Source organism: Miscanthus floridulus, chromosome 2 (genome assembly GCF_019320115.1).
Source record: "Miscanthus floridulus cultivar M001 chromosome 2, ASM1932011v1, whole genome shotgun sequence".
NCBI lineage: Eukaryota > Viridiplantae > Streptophyta > Magnoliopsida > Poales > Poaceae > Miscanthus > Miscanthus floridulus.
In genome coordinates, this window is record NC_089581.1 from 99,385,922 (window position 1) to 99,392,519 (window position 6,598).

The window sequence follows — 6,598 nt, forward strand, 5'->3', positions numbered from 1 at the left end:
ATGTTGTAGGTGGTGGTGATGGTAGCCTCCACAGCTAGCTTCTCCATCGTGTCACAACAAGCCTCCAGGGCAAGCTTCCTGATGCCACAGTGCTTCTCCTTCTCATGGAACTCCCTTAGGGTAAGCCTCTGACGCTCAATCCAATCCTCACACTCAAGCACGTTGGACTCAAGATAGTCGTGGCGAAGCTCAGCCTCCCCAACTTTGTCCTTGAGGTTGGCGATCTCCTCCCAAAGTGACTTCTCACGGGTCTCGTAGAAGGTCTTCTTTCTGTCATAGCCCATGCGCTCCTCCTCGAGCTTGCCGACCATCTCCTCCTCCTTGCGCTCCACCTTGAGGAACTCCTTGTCGCAACAGAATAGGAAGTCTCGGTAGCGGTGGTTCTGCATCTCCACATCCATGATGTAGCGATCCTGGGCAATGATGTACTATGCGGAGGCCCTCAGGCAGGGGTCGACCTCGTCACGCATAGCACGTTCTGCAGTAGTGATCTATGGCTCTGAGAACATGTTGAGGTCCAGAGTGGCAGGCAGCAGGCAGTACGGTCCCGTCTTGAGGTAGTCATGTGCGTCACGCATCACACCACGGAGAGCAGTGCGCGAGATGGACTGCACGCACGAAGCGATGGAGTTGTCCACCTCCAATGTCTCGAAGGCACGCAGCACGGGTACGGACTCACTGGCGGGGACCTTGAGGTGGCCCTTGAACCTGTCGGGTCCTGGCTCACCTTGGCACACATACTCGATCTTCTCTATGGGGACGCCTAGCGAGTCCAGTACATCATACAGGATCATGGCGAACCCACGGTAGGCCAGTCCGTCCATAGGGAGCTCAACAACAGGAGCCATCTGCAATTTTAACCGTAAGACAGAGTCAGTACTTGTTATTTATGAAGTATCTTGAGTAATACAGAGTGAAACTTGGTAAAACAAGGCGAAACAAGGTAAATCAGGGTGACACTTGGTGAATCCGGAGTGATACAGGGTGAATCAGAGTGGAATGGAGCGATGTGATGGTTAAGGTAGAATGAAATTTAGGTAAGAGAGTGCAAAATTGAGGTAAGCCATGCACAAAAATGCAGCACGGTCGGTAATATAACCGAAAGTGTCAAGATCTTTCATAATCCTAATGTCCAAACCTATGGGTCCGTCCTAAGGTCAAGCATGGCTCCAATACCAACTGAAATGTCCTTGATTTCCACGAAGGGAAATCCACAGAAACGAAGTGTAAAATGACAAAACGATCCGTCAATTTACCCAAATCTCAGTGATACAGCAAGTCATACATGATTATCAGAGTACAATATAAAGTTTTACATAAATTATTCTCTTCGCCACGCAGGGCAGAACACACTCACACATAGCATCCTGAACAGCCTCAGATGAGGATTAGCAGCGGAAAACGATCTCTGGGAACCAGCTCGAGCGCAGACAGACCCTCTAGTCCTCCCAGTCATCGCCATCATAGTCGTACTCGGGCTTGGAACCTGCCAAAAATCTATCAGTACACTTGGTACTGGCCACGCATCGCCCACCCCATGCTTGCATTGCTTTGTGGAGAGTGGAATGCATTGGGGAAGTAGAAAGAGACCAATTTAGGCTGTGGGTTTCCTATGCAAGTAGTTAATGTTTTAATAATAATATGTTCATCATGTTTTCTTTACTTAACCCATCTTATTCACACGTTTTCCCCACCCATCACACACAACTCATCTCATCTCTCTCTCTCTAGGTGACGAGATCGACTCCCGCTCAGATCTCGCCTCAACAGCCAAAGCCAGAATCCTACACAAAACCTGGGGGAAAGGTAGAAAAGGACTCCTCTCTCTAATTGAGTGAAGCGTAGGTCACGGGGGTGTCCATATCCGCGGACGCGGCTATACGTATAGTTTGATCAACTCTGCAAAGCGTGTACACCTGGTAATCCACAAGATCGCCATCCTCGATGATCCGGCTCGTCTAGGCTGATTTCGACTGCCTCCCAACCGGTACAGTACCACCCTACCACTCAGCCTTGGGCCACCCCGGAGTCCACCAAAACACTGAGACTATGAAATGTAGTACCGGGCCCCCAAGGTCACTATGTTGTCTTAGGAGGGTGTGGGTTTCCATGCCCATACCTCCCTACACTATCATCTTCCAACCTAGTAGTAGTGGTACCGCCCAAGTCAGTCGAGTAATCGTCCCCCGCCCATCAGGAGCGAGTGGTGTGCATGACGGTCCCGTGGTTCCGGTTCTCAAGACATACTAGTCCTTAGGGGGGGCGAACAGGATATCTTCTTAGAAGGGGATCACCAACTCCCCATGCCACGACAGCACCTCACCAGGGATAACCAACACCCTGGTCCACCTCTCACATATACCCGCCATAGGTAACTCTCGCAAGGGATGCCTAGGTCGCATCCCTTCGGCAAGACTTGCCCCCAAGGACTCATCGTAAGATCCTGTCCAATCAACTCGACCCTCACCACACACCCAAAACACATGCCAAGATCTCCCCATGTTCTTTATCCAGTTTTTACCAATTCCTTCGGCACCCGTGCCTTACGCACATACGTCTCTCCCTCACCAGCATCACATCACAGATATAATGCGAGTAAGAGTAAAGCAGTAAGTATGTAATAACAAGCAAGCATCTAGCCTATCAGAGGGTGTGCAGGAGTAAGGTTGCCACAAGGTATAAGGCTCAAGTAAAACTGCCATGCAACCTAACATCATATTATTGCATGAAAGATAAAGCGCTAGCAATTTTAGTTATAGCATGCGTAATAGGATCTATGAGATTGGGTGGGGCGTGGCACCTGGCAGGTTGTCTCCTAAGTCCTCATTGTAGTCGGGGTCATACTCCTCAGTTGGCAGGTCCTCCGGCTCTGTTAATCGTAACATATGGTCGCGTGAGCGACTCTTATAAAAATGCACAAAGGAGCAACAGAAATTCGAAAGATCCAATGGCACTCAAGCACAAGCTTATGACATAGGGTTCATTTTTAGAAAAATTTGGACACTGGTGTGGTATTTTTCTGAGCTAAAATGAATTAGTTATGGATTTTCAAAGATTAAATGAATTTCTGAAAAAGAAAAAGAGTTGGAAAATCCAGGCAGTGACACGTGGCAGCACCCGATTGGCTAGGATGGAGTGAGTCACTGACAGGTGGGGTCCGTTGACTGGTCAGCGGTCAACGGTCAACTTTGACCGGGTCGAGGCCGGGCTCTGGTGGGCTGGCTAGGGCTGGATACGGGCCGGGTTGGGCTGGTCTAGGCTAGGCCGGCCCAGACACGTGGCAGCTTCTCGTGATGCCATGTTGCCCTGTGGATTTTAAAAAAAAAGGCTCCAGTCTTGTAGGCGTGGCTCACGGTGAGCGTGAACCAGCGGTTCACGGGTGTACGTGGGGTCTATGGTGGACCGTGTTCACCTTCCCTTCCCTCCTCTTGGTTCATGGTGCACCAGGTGCATGAACTATGGTTCCGGCCCCTCCTTTTGCTTCACCGCGAGGTGGCGCGCCCGCCGGTGGCGAGCGACCGTTTCTGGCCACGGCTACTCCTCGGCAGCGTTTCTTTAGGCTTGGCCAAAACTTCTCGGACCATCCTTGCCCAACGACGTGACCGATGTGACTGGGTACACCCTTGGCACAACGACGCTTGGGAGCACGGCTCCACCAATGAGGTAAACACGAGCAGCTCCCTCATAGGGCTCTCTCCCTCCACCTTGCTACGCACGGCGCATCCCTTGCCGTGGCGAAACAGGTAAACCTCCTCTCCTCGCTTCTACTAGCCCGACGCGGCAAGAATGGGACCTCGCCATGGTGAGCTCTAGCCATGGCGGGCATGCTCTGTAGCGCGTCGTCCTTCAGCATTCCCAGGCCCTTGGTGCATAGTGCGGTCCGTGGTCGGGGCGGTAGATGTGTGTGCATGTGTGTATGCAGGGTACAGGGGTCTGGGCCTTCTCTCGCCCATTCCCGGTATGGTGATGGCGAGTGATGCCCACAAACTCTACTGTGGGGAGCCGGGAGGGTGCTGGGGCTCATCATAGGTGGCGATGGCGAAAGGATGTCGATGTCGGGCGAGTCGAGGTAGTGTCGAGGCCTGGTCATGCTGTGCCGAGCAGCTGCTCTGCTGTAGTTGGTTGGTATGTCGTCTTCCGTTCTAGTGGCTCCTCTTCGGTGGCCCTCTCTTCTCTATCTCCCCCCTTTCTTCCCCCTTCCCTTCCCTCACTTGGTCGCGATGAAAAGTGGTGGCCACCAGAGCGGCGGCGAGGTGTTGGGAATTGGCTAGGGCACCTAGGGGTGTCCTCTTATAGGGGGGTGATCATGGCGAGGTGAACAATGGGAAGGGGGCCTAGGGCCACGTGGAGGTGATCGACGTGCTTAGGCTAGGGTAGTGGTCATGGCGCGATCGCGGGTTACCTTGGCGCCTCCGTTTTGGCGCAACCACCTGCTCAGGCTTCGTACGATGGTGTCGAAGGCGATTGCAAGAGCGCGGGCCATAGTGATGGCGTCATGGCGTGGATAGCTCTAGCTAGGGGTGGTAGTAGTGCAGGTGGGCGAGGTGGCGTCGCATCCACGCATTCGCTACCACCCGATGCGAAGAGACGGCTGGCGATGGAGATTCCCCCTCCTCTGTCCTAACTCGGGCGCAAAAAGGAGAAGAGGCGCGAGGAGGAGGATGACAACGGGGTCCCAGCTGGCGATGACCGAGAGAGAGGGGAGAGCAGCTCCCAGCTGGGCCGCTTGGCGTTGTCAGGCCGCACCGGATCCATGGCCCGTCATGGTGGGAATGGGGCTGCTGGATGGCTGGGCCGGTTGGGGCGGGGGTTGGGCTGGTCTACGGTTGCTGGTGTGCGGCCTACTAGGCTGGAGCCTGTTTGCGGCCTACTAGGCTGGAGCCTGTTTGCGGCCTATGAAGCCAGGCTGGCTTGAGTTTCTAGGCCAAAAGGGTTTCTCTATTTTAGTTTAATTGAATTAGCTCTTCTTTGTTATCTCTTCATTTTTCTAGCTACTCCATAGTTCCTACTTGCATACACATGTGTTGCCTACTCATGTATGCCCTAGTGGGGTCCTCTAGAGGTCATTTAGGGTTCCACCAAGGGTTGGCAGCATCACCCACACATTTATTTAGATATTTAAATAAAGGTTGTTGCTTTTATTAATCAATACCAAATAACATAAGAAGCAACTCATGCAAATCTAATTAATTACAAGGATATAAACATATACAATAGGTACTACTTATACAACTAGGGTAGTTTTCCTACAAGACAGTCACCAACCATTGGCTATTTATAGAAAAAAATTTGTAGTTGTGATTTTTTTTATTCTTTTTGTTTTCAGGAAAATTCTAGGTTGTTACAATCTATCCAAAGGAATGCCACCCATAGATAGAGCCATTAACTTGACCTTAATCTAGTTCGAGCAGTGGAGGTCGACCGGATCAATGCAGCCTTACTTGAACTAAACAAGAGCCGATAACTAGCTTATACTAGAGTCGTAGTGGAGGTCGACCGGATCGATGCAGCCATACGAATAGAAGTATAAGCCATGATGGTACTTATAGACAAGCAGTGGAGGTCGACCGGATCGATGTAGCCATACTTGCTAAAGAACTCGCCGAGATCTACTCTACTCCTACTCCTAAGGGGTGGCCGGAGCCAAAAAAAGTAAGTAACTTGTATTTGATTGATTGTGTGTGTTTACAATAGTCGGGGTTCGATATTTATACCCAGAGCCTAAACATGAATCCTAATCGAGCATGACTTGTTACAATCTTCGGCATAAACAAAAACATTCCTAATTTAAGATAACTTGGACCCTAATCTTTCCCTTTTTGTAGAGTTCGACATGTAGTTTCCTGGCACCAACCATAGCTCATCATCGCTATTTGTTGACGTCATCCAAAGTGATCCGATTCCAGAGTCGTATCTAAATCAGTTGATATCAATCCTTATGCAATCGGTTCCTTGACCGACATAATTTTGGAAGCTTTGAGTTTCTGCGTTTTTCTCTCCAAATTTTGGTGTAAACAGCAGCACATGTTGAAATTCGGCAGGTAAGTTGGTTAGAGAGGCTCCAAGCCTATGACAATGGGCCCATGGATCCATGGCCTCTCCATCATGACCCTTGGTCAGAACTGACTTAAATCAACACTTGGCATTGCTTCTAGAGGAGCTCCCACGGATCGATGATGTGGCAAGGTGCCAAGTTGGCACCTTGGGGGGGACGAGCTGCGCCCTAGTGGGGCCAGACGGTGGGCCCAAGTGGGCCTAAGGCCTCCTGCCACGTCCACTTGCTCTATATGTCCATATTTGTCACCATTTTGGCCAAACTTTGCTATATTTCCTGCATACTACAAATAATTCTACAAGCACAAGTGGAACTAGGTGAATTATAAACAAAATTCTACATATGTGATGATGATTTACCTCACTTTGCCATGCTTTTGGGTGGAATGTTGATGGTCAAAATGGGTGTTAGTGACCGTCAACAGCCCCTACCCACCGAGACACGTTCATCTGTATGCATGGGCCGAGTGATAGATGAGGAGCCCAACGAATCATCCGTTGCTTAGGGTGAGCAGGTGTAAGGATCTAGATGGCTAGAGGGGGT